A 27,848-nucleotide genomic window follows, 5' to 3' on the forward strand; every position below is an offset into this window, starting at 1 on the left:
CAAGTTTAAAAAATAAATGTTTTCTGTTATTAAATGCACATAACAGTATTAACTATAATCACTGCACCATTATTATTATTATTATTATTAATATTATTTTTTTTAACTTAAAAAATAAATTTTATCCAAAAATTGATAGAAAAAAATCTCCATGTGTTGATCCATCACGATCATTATAAAGTTTTCTTCACTAATTTTCCATTCTTCTATAAACATACACAAAAACGATAAATATAATCCATTCTATATAATATACATATATAGTATAATATTGTTTCGTTGATTTTCTACTGAACTTTGTAACAATCAAATTATCATCGGGCAATGCTCGACCTCATGCTATTTTTACTTGATAAATATTTTCTAATGATAATTTAAACTTTAAATATACGCGAGAGTATTTTTTTCCTTTTTGTTTTTATTGGCCTTTAAAGGAATATTTTTTATTTAAAAAATAAATTTTTCTTAACACTTTAATTGAAAGTAAAAAAAGATTATTATTATTTTTTTTTTCTTTTTTTATAAGAAAACAATTGAAATTGGAAGGAAACGGAATATACGTTTTGAATTGACGACGGCTCGACAACGACTGATGCGTGTGCGCCTGAAACCGCCATTACTATATCTCCTGGTGACAAGAGTGAAGAGAGGGGCAAAAAGATCTCGCGACATTATGGACCTTTTTTTTTCTCTCTCTTCTTTTCCTCGGAATTGAAATTTTCACTAATTTTTCCATTTGTAAATTTATGCACCGAGGTCATAAATTTCAGTGACCCCATCGATGCCAATGATCTAAAAACAGACACACGAGTCACGACTACGTATTGTCCTATTAAAATTGAGTTCTCTTTCTCTCTCTCTCTCTGATTGTCTTCGGACGGACGGAACTTGCAGATCCGAATTGAGGACTTAGACACTTCATTTTGATCTATTACCCGGCCTCACCAGTGACCCTAGTACATTAACTTTAATGAAAAGTTAGAGGACTCGAAAATGTCAAAGCAAATTAGATGACACGTATATTTTTGTCTTCATCTCAAAATTCCTCTCGTCAATCATATCCTGAGGAATCAAATATGTATTTTAAAAATAAAAATGTTCATTTTCATAAATAAAAAATATATCTGCCTCTCATTGCTAAATATAACTATTTATTATTCGATAATATTAAATTTTTTTTTTTTTTATTAAATAAAATTGATTTTTGTTTTATTTTTAAATAAGAAAATTAATAAAAAATTTGATATATTTTTTATTTCAATTAAAAATTACTTTTGATTTAAATAAATATTTAAATTAATTTAATAAATTATATTTTAACTCACATTTTCAATATTGTAATATTATACGAATATACATTGAAAAAAAATGTATTTAAGTCAAATAATCGGTTACTTAACTATTATCAAATAAATATTTACTTGAACCAAATAATTTTTATTTATGTCAATTAAATGGTATTTAATTTGTTTTAAATACAGAAATTATTGATTCAAATACAATTTATTTAATTTAAATAAAAAGTATTTGGTTCAAGTAAATATTTATTTGATAATAGTGAAGTAAGCGATTATTTGAATCAAATAAATTTTTTTCTCAATGTAAACTTAAGAAAAAATAACGAAATTGAAGTACGCAAACGTTTATGATAAACGAATTTTAAATAAATAATTTTTTAAAATAAAAACTTCTGTATTTTTTTTGCCTAAAAATTATTTCTTGTATTTTTCATTAATCAACAAATTATAAAAAAATATTTTTTAGGCAAAAAAAATTATAAAATCTTTCATTTTAAAAAATTATTTCTTAAAAAATAATTTATCATAAACGTTGCATACTTCAGCTTCGTAAAAAATTAATACTTAAAAAGAATTAGAAACACAAAAGAAGTAATCAACAATAAAAAAAATATAAGTTTGTAAATTAAATTATATTTGAAATAAATATAATTTTAATTGATTTAAATAATAATAAACGAATACAAATAATAATAATTTTATAAAAGTGTAAATTATATTAGATAATTTTCAAGTTGGTATAATGGATTATTTAAATTAATTTTTTTTCAGTGTGTATTTTCGATGGGAAAATTTCAACTTGAATTATGAAGAATATTTCTTCTTGGACTATTTAAAAAAAAAACTAATCAAATTGAAAACAAAGAATTTTAATTAATTAATTTTAATCAATTTATTAATTAATTTAATGATATACTCGATGAATATTATTGTCTAAATTATTTTTCTATAGAAATTAATTATCACGCATTTGATGGAAAAATTTTTATTTCTTCGAAGAATTTTAAACAAAGTGCCATTGATTATTATTATTTTCCAAAAATCCACTTCTTATTGTTTATAATGGAAAAATACAAAATTTCTTAGAAAAATGTGCTAAATATGAAATTTTGATAAATTTTTAAGCAGAATCGTTGACAAAAGTGTTAAAAATCTTTGTCAATAAAAAAACAAAAAAATAAAATAAATTCAAACAAATTCGGCAATTTTCAGAGAAAATTTTTTCAACACTCCAGGAAAAAGTGCGTCTCTCTGTTCAGAAAAATAATGTCAATAAAGTTAGCAGAGCAAAATCAGCAGAACCTAACCGGACTATATGGAGATTTTAAGGCTTTTTAAAGGCTATTTAAGTGCCCTATTCCCAATTTAAATGCTCCCATAGGGTTCGAGAAAACACATGTTCTGCTAAACCTAAAAAAAGTTAGCAGACCATCACATCTAAAATACATAAAACCCAATAAATTTACTGTTTTAAGTAAAGATTATTTAAAGGATATTTAAAGGCTCCACAAAAAAATTATAACCAACTAATTTAAGTAAAAAGTTAGTGTTCTGCTGGAAAGGGCCGGTAGTTTAGCCCTTAATAAGGGTTTAGGGTGATTTGTTATAGTTTGTTGTAAGAGCCTTTAGTTAGCCTTTAATTATTCTGCAGTGAAAATGAGAATTTTTTGGAATTTAATTGATAAGGTAGTGTTCTGCTGGAACGAATCGTCAGTTTAGCCCTTAATAGGGCTCAGGGTAGTTTTTTGGACTTCATTCTGGGAGCCTTTAATTAGCTTTTAATTATTCTGCTGTAAAAATGAAAATTTTTTGGATTTTTATTGATAAGTTAGTGTTCTGCTGGGAAGAGTTAGTAGATTAGCCCTTAATAAGGGCTCAGGGTAGTTTTTTGGACTTTGTTCTAGGAGCCTTTAATTAGCCTTTAATTATTCTGCAGTGAAAATGAGAATTTTTTGGAATTTGATTGATAAGTTAGTGTTCTGCTGGGAAGAGTTAGTAGATTAGCCCTTAAAAGGGCTCAGGGTAGTTTTTTGGACTTTGTTCTGGGAGCCTTTAATTAGCCTTTAATTATTCTGCTGTAAAAATGACAATTTTTTGGAATTTGATTGATAAGTTAGTGTTCTGCTGGAAAGAGTTGGTAGTTTAGCCCTTAATAAGGGCTCAGGGTAGTTTTTTGGACTTTGTTCTGGGAGCCTTTAATTAGCCTTTAATTATTCTGCAGTGAAAATGAGAATTTTTTGGATTTTTATTGATAAGTTAGTGTTCTGCTGGGAAGAGTTAGTAGATTAGCCCTTAATAAGGGCTCAGGGTAGTTTTTTGGACTTTGTTCTGGGAGCCTTTAATTAGCCTTTAATTATTCTGCAGTGAAAATGACAATTTTTTGGAATTTGATTGATAAGTTAGTGTTCTGCTGGAAAGAGTTGGTAGTTTAGCCCTTAATAAGGGCTCAGGGTAGTTTTTTGGACTTTCTTTTGGGAGCCTTTAATTAGCCTTTAATTATTCTGCAGTGAAAATGAGAAGTTTTTGGAATTTAATTGATAAGGTAGTGTTCTGCTGGAACGAATCGTCAGTTTAGCCCTTAATAAGGGCTCAGGGTAGTTTTTTGGACTTTATTCTGGGAGCCTTTAATTAGCCTTTAATTATTCTGCTATGAAAATTAGGATTTTTTCGAATTTGAGTAAAAAGTTATTGTTCCGCTGAGTAGAATCACTAGTTTAGCCCTTATTTAGGGCTTAAATTAGTTGGTTATAAATTTTTTGTGGAGCCTTTAAATAGCCTTTAAATAATCTTTACTTAAAACAGTGAATTTATTGGGTTTTATGTATTTTAGATGTGATGGTCTGCTAACTTTTTTTAGGTTTAGCAGATCATGTGTTTTCTCGAACCCTATGGGAGCATTTAAATTGGGAATAGGGCACTTAAATAGCCTTTAAAAAGCCTTTAAATCTCCATATAGTCCGGTTAGGTTCTGCTGATTTTGCTCTGCTAACTTTATTGACATAAAATATACATATCTTGGAAAATATCCAAAATAGTTTTAATAAATTTTCAGACTAAAGGCTCTTGACATCGGCGCAAAGAATGTAAAAAAAATAGAAACCAAAGAAAAATATTTGTAAACAAACTCAAAAAAAAAAAAAGAAAAAAAAACGAATAAGAAAACGAAAAAAATTAAACGTACAAAACATAATTTTATTATTAAGACAAAAAATAATAATTGTTACTGTTACAATCTAATTTTTCAATTTATTTTTTCGAGTTTTAATTAAATTAATCTTAATTATAACCCGTTTAAGTCGTTTAGGTAAATAAACTCGTCAACAAACTTTTTGACGTATATAAAAGATCCTGAATTTTTAGGATCCTTTAGATAAATAATATATTTTCCCTATAGAATGCGTAAATAGAAAAATAGAATGAAAAAATAAGAATCTCAAGATCGTACAAAAAATGGTATTATCAGTGTTGTGCTTACATAAAAGCAAAACAATGATCTTTTGTTGAATCAACAACCGTGTTACAAGAGTTATATTAGCAAAACCAGTTTTCTGAGATCAGGTCCCAAATATACGATATATATATATATAAGATCTTGATTGATTATTTTATTGTTCCTGTATTATAAATTTATTCAAATATATAAATATCATTTTATTTTAAACTCCGTGGGACGATTCTAAATAATCGATTAAGAATAATAATTATTTTTTTACTTGCGCTTTTCACGTTAGCAGGTCATTATAAGCAAATATCAAGTTCGCCACATAAAAGAAACAATTTTCCGCATGCTCGTGCGGAATTTATTTTCCTTGCAATATTATCATGAATATGTTACAACTAAATATATATATATATATATATATATTTATTTATGCAATACACGTTCCCCGTGGCTGATATATGAAACTTTCTTTTTTTAATACGCGATCCTGTGATAAAATTTATATATATATATATTGATATACCTCCAATCAGTATAAAGTGTTTAAAAAAAACTTTTTCTTTCAGCTACACTGATTCCAGCTGATCGACACAAAAATCGATTCCTCGTCACGATAGGTCGACTATATTTATTTATTGGCAAGATATAATTTTATCGCTATTAGATCAATCAAATCGCTATCTGGCCTTTGATATAGACACAAAAAAAAAAAAAAAAAAATGAAGACGTAAATTGAATGACGTGCTGAAAAGTTTGCCCGAGAAATGCATTGAATTTTTTTCATCAATTATTGTAACCACATATTATTGTAATTATTAATCCATCGAAAAAACTTGCGAATGTTGAGAATTTAAAAAAATATTTGATTTCGTTTTTAAAAAAATTATAATTAGGGTCAACTGGGGTAAATCCGAACGCTTTTAGTAAGTTTCAACAATAACATAAGTTTTTTCTTTAAAAAAAAAATACTTCCGGTATTCTGGTGCATGAAGTTGTTACTTTACTTCCATAGAACAATTTTATGGGGTAGAAAAAATTTTTGATAAATTACAATCGCAGGAAACTTAGCGTTCGTATTTACCTCGATACTTTGGAACTTTCCTAAAATATGGGGGTAAATACGAACGCCACTGTATTTCAGAAAAATCTTAGGGAAAATAAATTTAAAGTATTGCAATTGTTAAACTTATATAAAAACTCAAAAAAAATACGATAATAAACCTATTATGTAATAATGCATCATATATAAATACAAAAATCAAACAGGTTAAAAATTAAAATGCATTACACAATTAAAACCTTCAATAACTTTATCAAATCATAACGGATTTTTGCAAAACTTGCTACAGAAAGTATTTTCGAGTGATTGAATGTAAATACAAAAATAAAAGTGAAATTTTTTAAATTCAAAATGGCGGACTTTCCTAAAACTTATTTTTAAAAATGATCAAATTTGCTAACCCTGAAACCCCCCGAGTAACAATTTTCGAGCGAATCCAATGAATTTTTTAATTCTCGTCCGCCATTTTGAATTTTGAAAAACTGACTTCAAATTGGTAATTAGCGACCCCAAAAACCGTAGAATACCAAATTTTATTAAGATCCTGAAAAAGTTTTTTCAACAAACCATTTGGCAAAAAAATTGAAACACTCCTTCGAGAGAACAGAGATTAAGTTTCTGCTTATTAATTACTAACGAGGATACGTATAGAAAGAAAAACTTTTTTCTATGTACTTTTATAATGTTAAAATAATAGTGTAATCAAATAAAAACAATTTTCTATAACACTGTACGTTAAAACCTCGACTTTTAAGCAGACATGTGCGTAAAAAGAGGAGAAATATACTTTTAAGGCACATCTTCTCCCACCCGCAGTACTCATGAACAGCGCTACCAACCTTCGAAAGCAAATAATTCCTAAGGCCGCTTCCGAAATCGACGCGTGCGTGAAACACATTCTGAAAGGGGCCTAAAGTTTTAGAGAAAATGGCGTAGCACATGTGTTTACTTGTTTGCGACTCGCGTAGTGAATATTAGTTGAAAATCATTATATTGCTGTATTGTGTTCCAAATTATGGCTGAAAAAGAAAATTCCGAAAAAATACGCCAATTAGCCGAAAGTGCTAAGGAAAAATTAATTCCACAAAAATCTAAATCGGTGTACATAACCTCATATAATAATTTTTCTACCTGGCGAAAAAATAATAATTGTGCATCATTGTCAGAAGAAACACTAATGGCATACTTTGAAGAATTGTCAAAAACCAAAGCTCCCTCGACCTTATGGGCTACCTACTCCATGCTTAAAAAAATGATTCTACAAAATGATCAACTTAACATCAATCAATATATCAATTTAATAAATTTTTTAAAAATAACAGCCAAAAATTTTCATAGTAAAAAAGCCAAGGTCTTAACTGCGGAAGAAATTAATAAATTCTTAAACGAAGCCCCAGATACGCAACACTTAGCAACAAAGGTAGGTTGTAAATTGATAATTATGTTTAATCAATAATTTTAAATATTAAATTTTAATTTATTGATTTTAATTTATTTTCAATTTAATTTTTAATTAATAATTGTAACATATATTTGATTATAATATTAACATATTTATTTAATTTAATTATTTATTATATAAATTACAAGTTACGGATTTTATTAAGTTATTTTCAATTATATTTACAAATTCTAAATTCTTTTGAATTATTTACAAATTATGATTTTTATCAAGTTACGCAAAATAAAATTTACAAATTGTTAATATTTTTAAATTATTAACAATTGTATTTACAAATTATAGAATTGAATAAATTATTTGCAAATTAAAGATTTAAATAAATTAATTACAATTATATTTACAAAATATATACAAAAAGTAATAACTATTAAAAACATTAAGTTATTTTCAATTATATTTACAAATTCTAAATTCTTTTGAATTATTTACAAATTATGATTTTTATCAAGTTACGCAAAATAAAATTTACAAATTGTTAATACTTTTAAATTATTAACAATTGTATTTACAAATTATAGAATTGAATAAATTATTTGCAAATTAAAGATTTAAATAAATTAATTACAATTATATTTACAAAATATATACAAAAAGTAATAACTATTAATAACTTGTACCAAAATATTTACATTTAGAATTATTTTTACAATTTTATTTTTAGGTAGCATTAATATTTGGGGTAGAAGGAGCATGCAGACGGGACGAGCTGTGTAATATGATGATAGAAGATATTAGTGACAATGGATCTCTGTATCAAATCAAACTTCCGAAAACTAAAACGAATATCATTCGGAGTTTCGTTATCGAAGGAGAATTCTATAATATTGTTAAAAAATATGCCTCAAAACGTCCAGAAAATGTGCCAACTTCCAAGTTTTTTTTAAATTGGCAAAATGGGAGGTGTACAAAACAAGTCATTGGTCTCAATAAGTTTGGTAGCATGCCAAAAATAATCGCCCAATACTTGAATCTCCCAGACTCTCATCTTTACACTGGTCACTGCTTCCGCAGAACATCTACCACACTTCTTGCCGACGCTGGAGCCTCCATGACCACCCTTAAACGACACGGTGGTTGGAAAACCAACCAAGTAGTTGAAGGCTACCTTGAAGATTCGTTACCAAATAAAAGAAAGATCAGTAATTTAATTTCTAATTCCATTCTAACTTCTTCGGACACTGAAATCTTAGACGGAGCAAGTTCATCAAGTTCACATACTTTAGAAAAGAAAGATCATTCCAAGATTCTTCATATCACAAACTGTCAAAATATCACAATAAATATTGTCAGTGAAACTAAAAAATAAGGCTTAAATGAGAATCAATCTCATTATTGTTTTTTATATTTTTAATAAAATTTAATATTACCTGTTTGTTTATACTTCGCCAAAAACGAGTTGTGTTAGTATATGTGCCAAAGTTTAAAAATTAAAACTGCAACATGTACCAAAGTTTAAAACTAAAATTACAAAATAAGTATTTAATTACAATGAATATTTCTTTATCTTAAATAAGATTGGTATTTTATGTTATTTATTGAGATATCGACGAAAAGTTACAAAATTAAATTATTTTGTGTACCAAAGATTAAAATATGCAATTGCAAAAATAATATTAAACAATAATTTTAAGTTATTTGTCAAGATTTCGAAAAAATTAGATACTTTAATAATTACTTTATTAGTCATAATTACTTCCAAAATTTAAGAAATAAATTACCTTACATATGATTTATGCGTATATTTATTTCATTCATTTTCTTCCTTACGTGCTTATTTAGAATAAATAATTACATAAAATAATTTTATAATAACATTTAAAAAACAAAATAAATAATATGATCTTAATATTTTAATATGATCTTATGATAATATCTTTTGAGTTGGTTTTTTGTGGTCAGGGGGCTTCGCCCCCCGAACCCCCTGACCGGGGCTCCGCCCCTGGACCCCGTCGGGGGGGCAAGCCCCCCCGAACCCCCCCCCGCGATCAAATTCTTATGCAGACTTGATAGTGGCTATGGCAAATCTAGGTGTCTCGGTTTTAACGACAGTATTATAGAAAATAGGATGTGTGGCGTGGACGCTATAGGGGAATCTCGACTCGTGTGATTGCCGCACTCGCTTCGCTCGTGCGGCAAACTTCACACGAGTCTCGCTTCCCCTATTTTAGCGCCCTTGCCACACAAATAACTATTGTGTGGCTTTGATGTAAAAAAAAATTATTAAAAATACCGTTCGGATTTACCCCAGTTTTCCAATTTTCTTGGGTAAATACGAACGGTCTGATATTATTAATAAAATTTTACAGAAGGCAAAAATCAAATATAGTTTCTGTTCTAGTATTCATAACAAACAATTATAAATAATAAAATGAATTTTTAGTTTCTTTTTCTTCAAATACGAGACAAAATACTGAAAGAGTGTCATCTTTGATTTTCAATCTTTTTTGCAATACTCGTTATCTTTGTTTATGCTGTTGCTAATTAACAAACAAAAAATGGGATAATACTTAGAATCTCTTCAAGAGGATCTGAGGTAAAAATTCTCATATCGAACTTATTTTTAAAAATTTTAATTAAGCTGAAATAATTAGCGTTCGGATTTACCCCCCGTTCGGATTTACCCCGACTGACCCTACTTCAATTTTACTTTATTAGCATTAATTTGACAAATAATCTAAAATTCATATTTCTATTTAAAATTATTATTTGAAAATATTCATATAATATGTTAACAAGTGAAAAATTAATGAGGGAATTAAATTAAGAAACTTTTATTGCCAATCAAAGAGCGCACAGATGAGAAGGAGAGATTCGCGAATTATCGAAGCTATTTGAATTTTACATTAACAAGAGAGAGCTATATTTAGAAAGAAAATAAGAAGATAACACAAATTATGCCAACGGATGAGTGTATGCGAGACACGTAAGACGTAAATACGAACAATGTGGTTCAAAAAAAAAAAAAAAAAAAAAAATTGTTAGAACAAACTTGTTTCTCTCTTTCATACACATTTTCTTGTCTGTCATTATCTAAATTCGTCACATAATTTTTTTTTTTTTAAATGAATTATTCATTATATACAAATAAATGATAAATAATTTATTATTTCTAGAAGAATATAATTTTTACTATAAAAGTAAATAAAATTATTTTAAATATATAAACACGTGATTTTTTTTTTACTTATTGGTTTTGAATATTATTTTTTATAACAAGATTCATATTCCTCAATATTGTTTTCATTATTATTTTTTTTTATTAATTATGTTAATTAAATGTAAATTAAACAAAAAAATTAAAAAATAATTAATATGCGAGCAAATAATATTCTTAATGAAAACTCAGGAAAATACATTTTTTTTTTTTTTTTTTTTTTTTTTTGAAGAGAAAATAAAACACAGTAATAAATTATTGACGAGAAGGAGTTTTCAATTTAAGAAATTGGCGAACTTTTTAAAGTATATAATCAAATTCACGTGCTGTTCAAAACCACGTGTCGGCTATGAATACTTTAAATATTCAAGGTTTTTTTTTTAGTTTATCATATAAAAGACAATTATCATATATGATATTTTAAGAAACAAGAAATAAAAGTTATTTCTATTTTTCTCTTATCGTCTATATATATTTAAATATAATTATAAATGTAAAACATGAATATGTAAAACCAGTGAATAAATTCTATTCTATTATATATATTTATATAATATTCAAATATCTTACGCCAGTTGATCTGAAAATGAACTCATTTTTCAGAAACAAGAAAAGTCTCAACATTATTGTTAAAAAGTTTATTTCAAAAATGTAAGTAATTAATATACATTTTTCAAAAAAAATTTTAGAATTTTTTATAAAACATTATTTTCTGTAATAATAATAATAATAATAAAATAATAATCATTATGATATTAATATTATATTATTATTTTGGAAAGTTGAGGTCGAAATTTAGTCTTGGGGTTCAGGTTTGAATAGATATAGTATAATAAATAACTGTTCGAATTTAAATAAAATTTAAAGAAAAACATATATGGCATTATTTTGGAAATATGCGATAATAATTGGCGTAATTTTTAAAGTTTAAGATAAAATTGATATTCACAGGTCACGTTATTATTAAGTTAAAATCAAAGAAACAATATTGGAACAAATATTTGTATCTAAATTAAATTTTAACAATAATTTTTTAAAAATGACTGCGCAAAACTATTTCAGTTTTTAACAATTTTTTCTAATTTTATTATTATTTTTTTTTTTATATAATATACAATCGTAAAAACTTTAATCTCAAAAAATAATGTAATTTCAGTGTAATAAAAAGAGAAAAAAAATGTAAATAAGTAAAAATGTAAGTAAGTATATTTATAAAATTTTATTATACTATCTAAATCTGAATTAGTAAAAAATGTTTACTAATTTAAATTAGTGACTCACTTTTTACTAATTCAGAAGCAAAAAGTGAGTCACTAATTCAAATTAGTAATTAATAATTAATTAATTTTCCAATTATAGTTCAAAATTATTAACGTACATCAAAATAATGAAGGGAAATTTATATAGTTAAAGGTCTAGCGATTTTTTTTTTCATCAGACCAGATAATGTGGGTCTATTCCTGATATTAAATTTTTGCGTAGGAATATTACTTGGGAAGAAAGAACCGTTATCATGTTTCAGGTCATCTCGTGCTAGCGTGATTACGGATTAACCCACGCGTTTGCGTGATTAATCCGTGGGCCTGAAATGAAGGATAAAACAGGAATCAAGTGTGTAATCCAAGACTTATAAGCTCCACACAAGTTTCACTCGCGCACATGCCTCAACTTTACAAATGCGTTAAAAATAAACATTTAATCACTTTTTTAAAATTAACTTTCATTTAAAATTTTAAATGATTTATTAATGGTTTTTCTTTTAATTTTAATTTATAAATATGGTTTAAATAAAACCAATTAATTAAAAAAAAATTATTTACTATAATTTAAAAACAGATTTTATCAATTGAAATCCTTCCAAAAAATATATATTATATTCTTTAACTAAAAACAATTTTTAAATTAAAGAAAAAATTAAAAAAATAATTTTCTTTCAAGAAAAGAAATTTTTTTCTTGAAGCAAATAAAAATAGAAAATCCATATTTTTTCATTAAAAAAAAAAAAAAAAAAAAACTAAGTATTTTTCTGGGCTAATTTACACAATTCTGTGGCGCCAGAAAGCAAAGAATTGTTAATTTTATACGATCACATGTTCTCTGACAAAGTTGACCGAGTGATTTGTCGATTTATCGATAAAGCAAAAGAAAGAAAAAAAATTGTTGTTAAATTACACATATATATATATATAAATTAAAACAAATGTTACCATAATTATTATTATTATTTTTAAAAAAATCAATTAGCGAATATTTTGCAATAATTTTACATTTAACAAATTTTAAGAGGAAAATCCAATAATATATCGACGAGTTTCCTTATACTATAAATATTGACAATGGTTGTTTTTATAATCTCAAATATTGATTGTCAATGTGATAATTATTAATATGTACACACACATTCGAGTGTCTACGTTTACAAATATAAATGTTTATATTTCAATTAAAAATGAAACAGAAAAAGAACTTTAACAAATTTTTTATTTTATAAATATTATAACTTTTTCAAAATAAATTTTTTCTATTTTCTTTTTAAACTTTTTCTTGACAAATTGTTTACATTAACAATTTATTTATTTATTTTTAAATAAATTATATTCTATTATAAATTATTATTTTAGTTATTGTAATTTTAGCTAATCATTTTTTACTATTTATATAAATAAATCACACAATTTTAAAAATTAAATTGATTATTATACCTTTTGAGATTGTAAATATTTTCTTTTTATCAAATATTTCATAGATATAGTTAATGAGTCTTATTTATTTTCTGTATCAAATGAGGTTTTCTAGACCTTGCACTAAATAAATTAAAATATAAAATAAAATTCCTCTTTTGCTTTCTCGATCATCACAAAACGCGTAAATAAGAAAATAATATTTTTTTCAACAATTATTATTTAGTTCTATAAAACGTCAGTGATCAACCGATTGAGAAGAAAAAATATTCTTCTATGCAAATTATTATTATTTTTTTTATATAAAAAATTTTTTCCAACGTTTCTTGATCAATAATTTTTGGAAATAAAATTTTTAGGCAAAAAATTAGTTATTATTTTTTGAGTGAATAATATATATATATATTTTTTTTAAATCGTTGTGAACTTCACCGACGTTTTAAAAAAAGAAATTATGCGTTGATTAAAGGGGAAAATTTTCTCTTACTAATAAATAATAATTATAATTCATTTTTAATTTTAATTTTTAATGATATTGTAATTTCAAAAAATGTCAACTTCAATATTAGTAAAAACAAAATTTAAAAAAAAAATAAAATAAAATAAAAATAATAAGTAAAAATCAGTTTTATAATACCAACATCGTTTTCGCTGTTATTTATAAAGTTATTAGTTTTAAACGATGTTTCTTATTATGTTAAAAGTCTCAAACTTCGGTTACATAAAATTGCCAATAAGCATATTACTATTCAGAAAGAACACCCACATAGAATATGATCCTTTCAAAGGAGAAAGATATTTTTAAATAAATGTATAAGAAAAGTGGATTTTTTTCTTGGGAAAATGTGAATCAGAAGAGCGAAATATTTTTTCATTACCCTTTGAATTATATAAAAATGAAAAAGAAAAAATGAGTATTAATTTTATATATAGGTATATGCATAAAAGGTTTAAAAAATACAAGTTCATTCACACTAATTTAGATTGGGATAATATATAATAGTGTATATACATTATATATTTATGTATATATGTATATACACAGGTTGGTCCAAAGTATCTGGCTGACTTCCAGGTCTCTGAGAAGAGCACGATTTAAGAGCAAAGAACCTCAAGGAAGGCTTATGTTAATTAATTAGCGCAAGCGCTCGCAGTCACTCGCAACTCTCGAAAGCGACGACGAGGATGATTGCATCCCATAAGCTCACTTCGTCATCTTGTGCGATGCTTCTTCAATTTTCATTCTTATGAAAATATAGCTTTCAACATTTTCAAGCAAAAAATAAGAACAATTTTATTTTCTCAATACCATATATAAGATTGAAAAATTTTCAAAACGTCCATTTTTCAATAAACAATGTTTTGAAATTAAATGTATATTAAAATTAAAAGAATTCAAATTCGATTTTTCTGACCATCAATTTTTCTATACTGATATTAAAATTACAAGATTTAAAACCGTTTTGACTAACTAAAATTTACTTATACTACTAATAATTATATTATACGTTTTATTGAATAACATAATTTTTTTTCCAAAAAGTATATAACTAAATCTTTCAAAATTATTTAAAATTAATTTTTATTAAATTTTTGTTTGCGTTAAAAACCATTTTTCAGTTTTGAGGTTATATTATAGGACTTCCCGAGTCGAAATTTAAGATTTGTTCAGAATATAATATAATATATTAACTTATTTATAACTACTTTTAAGATTTACAAACTCTGATTAGAATGTAGTAGGTTTTGGAAGGGTATGTTTAAAGTCTGTTTAGTTATACTACATCGACGAAGGAAATAAACCGAAGTTCGACTTAGAGTCTGACAAGTTCTGACACAGAATCTGAAGTTTGTATTAGGGCCTTACAAGATATTCTTCTTAGTTTTTTCTTCTGTCATTGTATATCTGCGCCTGCGCCATAATATTAGTTTTATACTTAGAAATTTTTCATTGCCTGCTGAACTTAGAATTTTTTGCTATAGGTTTTACTTAGAAAATATACCAATAAAGAAAGAATTTTCTCTTTCTCCGCGGTCACCATCGGGCCCTCCACATCTGGAAGTAATTTGGATGCAGACCTGAGCGCGCCCGGCCTTTCGAAATAGAGATTTAAAGTAATTTTTTTTTCTAAGGGTTTTATGAAACTAGGCATTTTTAAAAACATTGAAAAAATTGAAAAGCGATGTTGCCAAATATGCAGGAATTGTCTCCAGTTGAAAAACCTTGGAAAGAATTCAGTCGCACAACGGTGCTTGTACGGGACACAGCAAAGATTAGTGCAATTGTGTAGTTTTCATTTTTTTAATCTATAAAAACTAAAAGTGTTTTAGTGAAAATAAAGTGAAAATGCCTCCACGCAAAGCTAAACTTAATTCTAAATTATTAATTTAATTAAATTTATTCTGTAGTTACTGTCTTTTAAGAAAGTATTAATTTCTTAAAATTTTATGCTAATCAAAATTAGAGATAATAGACTTGAAAAAATATTTTTATTCGAGCTGCTATTATTGCAAACACCTTACAATAAAATATACATATAATATATAATAAATAATGTATATAATATATATAATATATATAAATAATGTATATAATATATATATAAATAATATATATATATATAAAATTAATGTAATATGAAAAATTATGTACACGTATTTATTTATATGAAAATAAATAAAATTAAAATAATAATTGCTCTACTTTTTGTGTCTTTACCGAACGAGTATCTGTAACTCATAGCGCAAGCGCAAATCCTCATGATGGTATATCCTAGCAAAGTTTAAGCAGTACTTAGTAAGATATACTTAAGTACTGAACATATTCTGAATCGGAAATATCCAGACCCTAACAGAACTTATGTTGGTCTTACTTTAACGTGGAGTAGAAAATGTATAAGATATATTAAGTACTACTACATGCAGTACTTAGCAGTTTCTATTCAAACCTTATATTTCGACTCGGGTTCCATCCCTTTTTTATGTATATATATATATGTGCCATTCCATGAGTTTTGTTGAAAGTTCATCAAGTATCATTTTGAGTAACATGAAGTTTGTCCCATACTCCATTTCGATACCCAACTGAAAATGAGTTGCAACGAAAATGAGTCCAAGTTTTTTCTCAGTGTATTTTATCAAACAAAGTAAATTAATTAAACTATTTAATTAAATCAAATAAACTTTCTTCCCTCAGTGTAATCAGATTAATCTATAAATAAATTAAATGGGGGTTGCAACCGTATATATATATATATAAATCATGTTTTTTAATCCTGAAGGAAAAAAAGTACGTCCTTTATCAGTATAGGAAGTTCAATGATGACGAACATATATGACGTAAAAGATTCTATTAAGTTAAGGTGTCGACCTTGTTGTTAACTTCAAAAGAAGGTGCTCATGACGACAACTAATTAATATAATACATCAATTCAATACGAAAGATACTTTTGAATCCAAGAATATAAACTTCAAAGAGAAAGTCAGGAGTGGCTTTATTATAATGGTATACGGATCGCTTTTATCGTAGGCGAATACTTTTTCTTCTGGATATATATATATATATCCATAATAATATAAGAACAGCTGTCGAATAGTTATCGAACTCTTTTCATAAAGCTTTTCTTCTCGTGTCGCAAAAAAAAAAAAGAAAAATCTTACGACTTTTTAACGCCTTTGAACAAATTCCATCCAATGAAACCAAGGTCTAATCAATTTCCCTTTGTATAGAGACTGTCTTTATTCCCCGTGCATGGAGCACCTTCGATATATTATAAGAAAAGTTCATCAATGAAGATAATGCCTCAAGATATAATAAACATATACGTGATATTTAAATTATTTAAAAAAAAAATATATTACATAAAATAAGTGACATTAAATTCGAAATTGTAATTCTTACGCTATTAAGGAGGGTGGCCGGTCAACATAACCTCAAAAATCTGTCAAAATTAAAAAATTGTTTTTAACGCAAACAAAAAACGAGGCTCAAGTACGCAACGTTTATGATAAACGATTTTGGAAGAAATAATTTTTTAAAATGAAAAATTCTATAATATGTTTTGCCTAAAAAATATTTTTTTATAATTTATTAATTAATGAAAACTACAAGAAATATTTTTTTTTGGCGAGAAAAATTATAGAATTTTTCAATTTAAAAAATTAATTCTTTAAAATCGTTTATCATAAAAGTTGCGTACTTCAGCTTCGTAACAAAAATATAATAAATATTAATTTCAAACAATTTTAGAAGATCTAGATTTACTCCTTTCGAAAAAAATTATTTTTTTCCAAAATATTTTGTCAATAATTATTTTTTTAACATTTAGTTGTTTTTTTTTCTTTTAAATCAGACAAAAATTGCAATCTCTAACCAATTTTTATAAACAAAAGCTCATTTTACTAAGTGAAACATTCTCTACAATTGTTATCTTTTTTATATTGCAATAAGTATGTTCTTAAAAAGTTATTTAATAAATAAAATTTTAATTGTTTATAACTTTTTAAGAACATAATTATTATAATATAAAAAAGGCAACAATTTTAGTGAATGTTTCACTGAGTAAAATGAAACTGAATGTTAAAAAAATAATTATTGACAAAATATTTTGGAAAAAAATAATTTTTTTCGAAAGGAGTAAATCTAGATCTTTTAAAATTGTTTGAAATTAATATTTATCATATTTTTGTTTGCGTTAAGAACAATTTTTTAGTTTTGACAGGTTTTTGAGGTTATGTTGACCCGCCACCCTCCTTAAATATACAATAAATTTTTCCTAAATATATAAATTCGATTATTATAATAGAAAAAAAACTGAATCTTAAATGAAAAATTTGAGTAAATTATAGGAAAAGTTTAAATTTTATTTTTAAAATCTAAAGAGGGGAATTAGAAAAAAAAATAGAGCATTAAGAATTCTCGCGATCATTTTGGCACACATCCGAGATTGTTGGTGACACGTAACTTCTCGGAAATGAAGTCTCTAATAGACATTGTGGCATTTCGAAATCTAATAAAATCGGTCGAGCAACAAAGGACAATAATTATTATCAGTTTATCCGTTATTTTGTTGTTCGCGCGTGAGTTTTCCTATATTTTTAAAATTACGTCAATATGGAAAAGAGTTTCAAAGAGATTAATATTCTATCCCATTTTTTAATATTCTTTCTTCGGATGTGTATTAGTGCATTATATTACTACACGCAATGAGAAATTTTAATTTTCAAATCAAAATTAGTAAAAATTCATCTTTTCCAGTAGCCAAATTTTAATTAAACGATTATAAGTTATATTAAAATTAATAATATATATATTATTAATTTCAATAGAATAATCTTAGTCGTTTCTTTAATTTTCAAAATAAGACACCTCTTTTTACAGTGTGATTACAAAAATTAATAGACTACACAGAATTGACTTAATAATATATATGTAATAAAATGCATATTAGTCGATGATTTCATGAAATTTCGACACGCACGGTACATTTAGTTAGCCCCGATGTATTTACGGATGTACAACGACACAAGATGGGTGCGTATATACGTGCAACTTACGAAAGTATTAAAGATAGCGGCTCGTTCATAAATTTACAAGAAAACCCGTAAACTAGATTCTCAACGACAAATAATCCATGTCAAAATTATTTGTCCCCAAACTAATTATCTCGTAAATAATAATAATAATAAACATATAAACTAAACCTCAATAATAATTTATTGCTTCTGTCTTATAAATATTGTTCTGTCACACAAATCGTGAATTAAAAATAATACATCTAATTTTGATCTCAATGCAACTGACGTGCATAAGAAACATATGCATACCCGTAACATATGAAATATTACAAAAAATAAATGAGTTTTATTTTAATTAATTAGTGAGATCCTTATTTGCCAAGTCTGTGAATTAGACCTCGTCGTTTATACAAAAAAACATCACTATATATATATATATAAATAGTATGACTCCAGCTGCATAATGTCGGTTTCATTTTCAGAGGCTTTATTTATATATATTAAGACTTCCGTACGAATCGCTAATTGGAATAAATCTTTGAAAATCAAAGAAAAAATGCAAACTCGAATATTTTCTAGATGATTGACCAAAGCATTCATTACGAAGCTTTGTGTCGTTTTATGAATAATTGCACATTTCAAGGCTTTTATTTATATATAAACTTATATATACGCGAAAGCAAATTGATAAAAAATGATTCAGAGAAAATTAATCCAATGATTCGTATAGAAATTATCAGCAAAAAAAAAAATGTGTCTCATTAACTATATATTATATACATATATATGTGCAATTCCATGAGTTTTTTTTTATCACTTTTCGGAGTAACCTTTCCAAATTAAATGAAACATTTTTTTTATAATATTTATTAATATAAAGGTCCAAAATAATCACTTTTTAAGTAAAAACAATTGTTTACGTTTCGTTCAATCTCTCTTAATTTGAATTAGTGAAATTTCACTGGTGAAATAGCTAGAAGTCGGTTACTGAATCATTTAGTGAAATTTTCACTGAAAATCAGTCATATATCACTGATTTCCAGTGAAAATTTTACTAAATGAATAAGTCAATCTGTTTTACCCATTACCGATAATACAGATTGACTGATTCATTTAGTAAAATTTTCACTGGAAATCAGTGATATATGACTGATTTTCAGTGAAAATTTCACTAAATGATTCAGTAACCGACTTCTAGCTATTTCACCAATGAAATTTCACTGATTCAAATTAAGAGAGATGACAATATAACCTCACTTTTTACACAACATGTTTTTTACTACGCTAGTGTAATGAGCTTCTGCTCGAGAGCGACAACTTCCGAACGTCGCGCGTACTATAGCATACGTTTCACAGTAAATAAAAAAAAAAGTAAACAAACATTGTTTAATAAATTGTGAGTTAACTATTTCGAATTATGACATTTTTCTTGTGCGGTATGAAAGCTTGAAACAAGGTGGAATTTACTCAGGTATAGTCAAGTGTACAATGTTCCTGTAATACTTGTGTAATAACGTGTAATACCGTGTAATAATGCGTTATTACGGTGCTGTAATAACGCAAAAAAGTCTGTAATACCTCTGTAATAACGTGTAATAATCTGTAATAACGTGTAATACTTGGTAATAAGGGTAATTTAAGGTGTATTACCGGTAGTCAACTGTACACGTTTTTAACTAGTAAATTCCCCCTCGGCTTGAAAAATAAGGAAAATTTTGATCTTTAAACCAATTTATTTGGTGGTGCAGAAAAAAAGAGAATTTTTTTTCATTATTTATTGTTGTATTTTTTAAATAAACAATTGTTTTTACTTAAAAAGTGATTTTTTTGGACCTTTATATTAATAAATATTATTAAAAAAATGTTTCATTTAATTTGGAAAGGTTACTCCGAAAAGTGCTAAAAAACTCCTGGAATGGCACATATATATATATATATATTTTAGTAGTAAAATATTACTATTTGATTTAGTAATATTCTTCTTCTTACCAAAGTTTTAGTGAAAAATTACTAAAAATTGGTAGAAATTTAAAAAAATAAATAAAATAGTTTTTTATTATTGTATTAAATAGTTCTTTAAAAATAGAAAATAAAATCCTAATATAATTAAGGGGGTTCATCCTATTAACATAACCTCAAACTACTAAAAAGTAGTTTTTAACAGAACTAAAAATCTATTTAAAATTTATTACACCAAAATTCGACAAATCCAATTGTACAATTTTGGAAAATATTACCTTGAGTTAAAATTTGTTGTTAAATAATAATTAATAAACATTTTGTATTTTTTCTTAAAAGTTAGTGAACAATTCTAATTTTTATCCAATTTTTATAAACAAAGGCTCATTTTTCTCTTTGAAAGATGTTCTACAATTCTGTATGTCGAATTTTATTAAAAATATTTTGTTCAAAAGTTAATAAACAAATAAAATTTTTATTTTTTATATTTTTTAAACAATTAAACCATTATTTAACAAAAAGACAAAATCAGAATTGTAGAGAATCTTTCAAAGAGAAAAATGAGCCTTTGTTTAAAAAAAATTGGATAAAAATTAGAATTGTTCACTAACTTTTAAGAAAAAAATACAAAATGTTTATTAATTATTACACCTATTTAAACAACAAATTTTAACTCAAAATAATTTTTTTCTAAAATTGTACAATTGGAACTGTCGAATTTGGGTGTAATAAATTTTAAATATTTTTATTTCTGTTAAAAACTACTTTTTATTTTGAGGTTATGTTAATGGGTTGAACTTCCATAAATCAAAAAATTACATTTAAGGGAGATATTTTTAAAATTAGATGGTGATGCACTAGTTCATTGTCATCTTGAATTTTTCCCCCACCCAACTTGAACTACCTAATAAGGGCGCACTCACACCTTTTTGGCTGCCTGCCTGCCTGCCTGCAGGTGTTGTCATGGCAACGTGCAGGAGTAAGAGGAACAGAAAATTCAAGTTTGAATTTACTATCTCTATTACTCCTACACGTTGCCATGACAACTCCTGTAAGCAAGGCAGGCAGCCAAGAGGTGAGAGTGCGCTCTAATGCCAACCATGTAACACAAAACAATAAATATTGGCGCTAAATTTAAAAATAGTTTTTGACTATTATATTTAATAAAAAGTTATATTAATATATGAAGAGATTTTCTTTATATTTTTAGAAAGTTTATTTAAGAAGAATAATTGGACATATAAAAATTTCCTTAAATATAATTTATCCTATAATATTTCCCTTCTTTTTTAAGATAATACACTAGCGCTATCTATTTAAAGCGCGCAATTTTTAGTAAATATTGTTATATTACATTTCACGTTATATAAATTTTATATATCTTGCAAAAAAAAAAAAAAAAATCAATATAATTTAAAAAAAATAGTACCTAAATATAATAATACATTAATTATTGTAAGTTATATATAACGTAGGTATATAATTTTAAATTAATAAAAAATAAATTTTAGTCATTTGACAGGATACAAATATTAAAGTGAATTTATCATTGAATTGAAAAGGACGCTTAAATTTCTTGTTTTCGAGGCCGTGGATCGAATGTAAAAGAGAGAGATAACGCCATTTCTATTAATCGACAAAACCGGTTGTGTCTCCGGCGGCTATGAAAAGATTGCGCCAAGTCTGTAACAACTTGACTGTATGATTGGAAAGAGAGACGAGGAAGACGCCTATCAGTCTATGAAATCAAATGTGCAGCAAAAACCGCGACTTTTAGCAATCCCTCTCGACTACCTTGATGATGATGACGACGATGATGAGAAAGTCAATGACTTGTCGGCTTGCATATGCCTCAAGTTATACCTTATACACGATTATTTTTTTTTTAATACAAGAAACATAAGTAGGTAGTGAAGATCAAATTCTATTTTCGTTCATCAGATTTAAATGACATTTTCAGGCCGAACTGTTTTTGAAGATTAACTTCCATTAACAGGTGACAATATGAATATAAGTCAATAATATACGGTTATTTTTAAGAATCATTTTATAAAAATAGAATTTCTACATGTCGACTATTTTTTAATGAAAGTTTATACCAAGTTAAATTTATATTTAATTTTAATTTATTTTATAATCAACTTTTTTTTAATGTTCTATAATGTATATTTTCTAAACAATAATTATGAGTAAATTATTGTTTAGAAAAAAATGGAACATTAGTTCTGTTTATGGGAACAATTATTATTATTATAATTAACATTCTCACTTTCATATAATGTTAAATCGTTAATGTTTTTCAAATCAACTAATTAAAGAAAAATATTTTTATAGTAGTTAATTTTTATTATTGAAATAAATAATATTTTATTTTATTTCACTTTAAAAAATATTTGAAGCTATACTATAAATAATAGAGATCTAATATATTTCTCAAATTAATTTATAAATTGACAAAAAAAGAAAAAATATGATAACAATTTCTAGGAATTGTTTTTGTTTATAATCATGATAAATAATTATTTATCATTTTCTGCGAAGCTAATAAATTTTTCGAGTTTTTATGAAAAAAAAATATATTTTTCGTGTTATATAATATAGTTTATATTAAGAAATCAAAATAAAAAATAGTGCATTATATATCTCTATATTTGTGAGCATCTTCTTTTCTCATCATTCGCACATTTCATTCCAATAAATCGGAGCAACTTTAGAAAAAATTTAGAATTTCAAAAATAAACATCAGAAGAAATCAAGTTCTCTGAACCTATATAAATGATTATTTTGAAGAAAAAAATAAATTTTACTATTAAACCGTGGCCAACTGCGTAAAACTTAATGAAAAATATTTACGATCTCAATTTATAATTAATGCAAAATTTGTATAATTAATATATAAATTAAGAAATATATATTTCAAAATAAAAAATACTAAACTTATCGTTGATTGAAACATTCAAAACAACAAGAGTGTTTATAAATAAAACTTGGAAGGAAAAGAATATAAAAAAAAAATTTCAGGATATACAAATATATAGAAATAAAATATGGAAGAACCTAATTAGCCAATCCGGATTATTAAGTAAATGTTTCATTTATGACTTAGCCCGTTGTCTAATAAAAAATATAAAAATTTCAAATATGAGAGTATAAGGTGAGGTGTGGAGATGAAAAAAAAAAAAAAAAAAAAGTTGCATCGCTTGACACCCTCTTAACTATAGAAGTGAAAAACCAGTTTTCGTGACTAATCTATGCAGATCCTTAAGTAACAGTGGCTCTGCTGCTGTTGATAAAGTCGACACGAACACAGTTTACCGAAGAGTGGCTAGATATTTTGAAAAGGTGCTCTTATCCGGATATACCAGAGGAGGACTTCTCTTATATATGATCGGATATAAATACAAGTACCTACATGATACGTTGATTTCTCGATATTTCAAGAAGAATATATATATATACTCGAGACATGATTTATTATTTTAATCAAAGTTGAAGATTCTCTGCGGCTTTGACGTCATTGTGAAATTTCAGATTAAAACCATAAGGAAGATATTATAAATATACACCTAAAGGAGGTGTGTTCTCATTTAAGGACCAAAAAAATTTCTCAAATTCAAACATTTTTGAGAAACCTGATTTTACTATCCAAAAATTCAATGTGATGGAATATCTATAGCAATAAGAATGTTTTAATTTACTTTAAAAAGTATAAGGGGTAATAATAATAATTCACAGTTAACTTGTTTGTATCTTTTTCTATTGCAACGTTTTGATGCACATAAGTTATATCAAAAAGAGATCGTTTTGTGTATCATTTTTAGAAATGATACACGAAACGGTCTCATTTTTTGATGCAAAAAAATTTAATCAATTTATATCAATCATGGCCGAATTGAATCGATTCAAAATTAAACGAATTTTTTTCAGATATTTTGGTAATAGTACAATTGCGGAGACCATTTCATTATTTAATTTGAAAATGAAAATAACAGATAATCAAAGACAATGTGCAATTCGATAATTAAAAAGTGACAGCTTATAAACATAACCTAAAATGCATGAGAAAAAATTTGTCGATAAAATCAATATAGCCGAGCTTTTTAGAAGGTAAATGGCAGCACTCATCTATTTACTTTCTTTAAATTTTTTCTGAATCCAGTTTTTCTTTTTCCTTTGACAATTTTTTAGCTATTCCAACCTTTTTATTTCCATAACTGCAATCAGTTAAGCTACACTAAAAGAAATGCTTTGGAGGGAATTGACAAATAAATATGACTGGGGTTTTGTTTTGAACTGGCGATAAAGTTAGGTTATGTTACCCACTTTTTTGTTGACTTAAACATCTAATATGTATGGAACGCCATTATGTATGGCTGAATTACCTATATAAAATATAGCTGTATCCAAATAGCTGTTTACCAATTCATTATGGGAAAACTAGGAATAATTCTAGCTGTACCAACAAATTATTTCTTTCAGTATAAGCAATTTCTTTTCTTCGTCATCACCTATATAATTCAACAAACCAACCTTTCGCAACTTCACAATTTTTAACGTAGTGTTCTAGACAATCCCAATTCTTATATAAAAAAATTTATATATTTCTTCGTCCAACCAATATTTTCTATAATTTTCAAAATTAATTTCCAACCTTATTATCTGTTAAATACTTTGGCCTTTCATTGTTTTCTTTGATAACCCTATACCTATGTTTTTACTTTGACGTATAGGGGATAATATAAAAAAAAATCTTATTCAGAGATATATAAATAATAAAATGTTTAGTAGAAAAATTACCTTACTCGAATTTGAAAATTTTGTTTAAAGAGAGCAATATTTGAAAACTGACATTTTGATATCTAGACCTAGGTCATGAAAAATAACACCTGTCGTTGAAAGAAGATTAAAGCGCCATCTCTTTGTTTGTGTGGCGAGAGCTCTGAGAAGTTTATCGTCGCGCAGGTAGATTCCATTGAGATCGGTAAATAGTGTGAAAATTCATGAGAAGATATTCCGGAATTCAATAGGATTGGCGAATGAGAGAGTGTCATATCGACCGGCCGGCCGGTACGTATATAGTTTTACTATCTTTTCAGAAAATATTGCACTTTCAAGAGTTACGTACTTGCGTTTATACTTTGATTTTATATACATATATATATATATGATTGAAAAAGACCTTTTAAATGCACGAGCGTGGCAGTTCGAGGAAATACTTTGTCAGAATTACGCACCTATGGATTACAAAGGTTAAAGAAGCCTTAAAAATGATTTTCAGTTATGTGTAAAGGTCACAGGAAATTTTCAATGTCTTCCTAACGGCTTTTCAATAAAAAAAAAAATATAAAATGTCTAATATTTTTAAAAAATATTTTATTTTAGTTTTTAAATTATAATAAGTTTGCATATACCAACCTAAAATCATTATAGACGATTGATATAAATAAATGTTTCAATAGAAAACAATCTCTACAAGCATTAAACGGAAAAAAAATTACTATAGTTAATTGCGCAAAGGAGGTGAAAATTTTCTCCTTCAATTAGCTGTTAATAATAAAATTATATACAGCTATAATAGCAAAATTTGTTAAACAAACGTTCTATAACTCATCTCATATAATATTAAAAAAATATGTTATTATATCAAGCAGTTAATTGCCAGATTTATATTTAAAATTAAAATCTATTCAAAACTTTTATAAATTTTCCAACTCAAATTTGAATTGTATGAGAAAAATATTTATTTAAATCAGACAAATATCACGAGACTTTAAACTCCCAAGAGTAATCAAAATGGAAAAGACAAAATTTACACAGCAATAAAAGTTTTCCCTTTTTAATATTTTTTGTTCTTTTATTCAAAAAAGAAATGTTCCAATCCGTGTGACAATTTTTTCCATGTCATCAAAATAAAAAAAAACAAAAATTTTAATAAAAAAGCTGAAAATTACCCTTTATTTACTAATAACTACTTTAAAATTACTTTACAAACATTAATAAAAAAAAATTTTATTTCACAAATAGAAAATTTAACCAATAATAATACTTTTGACGAATACAAAAAACCGAGCATAAAACTTACATATCACAAACAGATATCAAAAAAACGATATTTCTCTATGCATTGATTGTAATAAAAAAAAAAATCGATTTTTAACAACCTGCCCGGAATAGGCCACCACTACTTACAGTCGTCAATGGCAAAAACGAGGATAACATTTTTTGGACCAGGTGGTGTCTCGGATTCCGCCAGCTTATTTTCCTCGCAACTCTTTATATTAAAATTCTATCCTGAAAAAATGCATCCATCTTTTATAGAACGAAGAAGCTATTATATATATATAAAAGGCCGCATCAGTATACTAAAGCTTATATTCGTTATATGACATTAAAACTACTCTAATTATCACGAACTAGAAAAAACAATCAAACAAACACAAAATACTTCAACAACCAAGGAAGGCATTTAATTTCACGATAATCAATGTGTATATTTACGTATCATTATATTGGCTGTGTTCCATAATTTGCTAAAATACAAGGGAACCTTGAACGTCATAACAAAAATTCAAGGCCCTAATTAAATACTCGGAATTTATTTATTCTATTTTTTTAATAATAAAATTGTTATTTTAAAACTTTATATATATATATTCCAAAATCAAACAGTCTTTACAAAATTTTTAATAAAAACAGGAAGAGAATATAAAGTTTATCGGAAAATTAAATCGGCTTCGAGGAAACTTCAACAATAACATTATTATAGAGAAGAAACGAAATTCTATATTTAGTTTCCCATGGACAATTTCTGACATAAGCACTGAACACGAAAATATTCTAAACTACTTACTCAAAGAGTTTTAAAGAGAAAGAGAACGAGAGAAATAGTATTAAATATAAAAAATAAAATTAGAAAAAGAAAGAGTTGGTTGGGGGGGAATAATCAAAATTTGGAATTTCCCCTTTGAATTTTTTCTTTTCGCACACAATTAAAAACTTCGAATGGCACAGGGTCACTGAAACGTAGTCGGATATGTCGCGTTCAAAGATGCACACACGCGTTCGTGGATCCTATCTAATTTATTCTATTTTTTGCAACTGTTTACTACAGAGACAAAGACATGTGTTTAACATCTGGTCTACGTGTCGCAATCACGGTATGTGCTCGAAAATAGCGCCCAACGAGATCGCGTGGGTGGCCGTAAAAGCGCAGAATGCGCGCGCATCTTACACACACACACACACACAACAATCATAATTGTTTTACCGACTGAT

General features: G+C 26.1%; 1 protein-coding gene and 1 long non-coding RNA gene across 3 annotated transcripts in view; both read right to left on the reverse strand.

Moving 5' to 3' along the window:
- Positions 1–27,742, reverse strand: LOC127286959 (uncharacterized). The gene is made up of 3 exons (XR_007843817.1): positions 27,561–27,742; positions 561–792; positions 1–206 (listed from the first exon to the last, which is right to left on the reverse strand). It is a non-coding gene; the product is annotated as an uncharacterized LOC127286959 (long non-coding RNA).
- Positions 1–27,848, reverse strand: part of LOC127286927 (glycogen synthase kinase-3 beta) — a 72,410-nt gene that overhangs the window by 16,611 nt on the left and 27,951 nt on the right. The window contains exon 1 of one of the 2 annotated variants that reach the window (XM_051313591.1): positions 26,763–26,781. The exons of the other annotated variant lie outside the window; for it this stretch is intronic. The gene's annotated coding sequence lies outside the window, so the exon portion shown is untranslated. Of the gene's footprint in view, positions 1–26,762; positions 26,782–27,848 lie in introns of those variants that run through there. 2 annotated transcript variants of the gene reach the window in all.

The sequence above is a fragment of the Leptopilina boulardi genome, unplaced genomic scaffold (assembly GCF_019393585.1).
Source record: "Leptopilina boulardi isolate dan_hultmark-lab unplaced genomic scaffold, ZJU_Lbou_2.1 LbouV2_366, whole genome shotgun sequence".
In the NCBI taxonomy this organism is placed as follows: Eukaryota; Metazoa; Arthropoda; class Insecta; order Hymenoptera; family Figitidae; genus Leptopilina; species Leptopilina boulardi.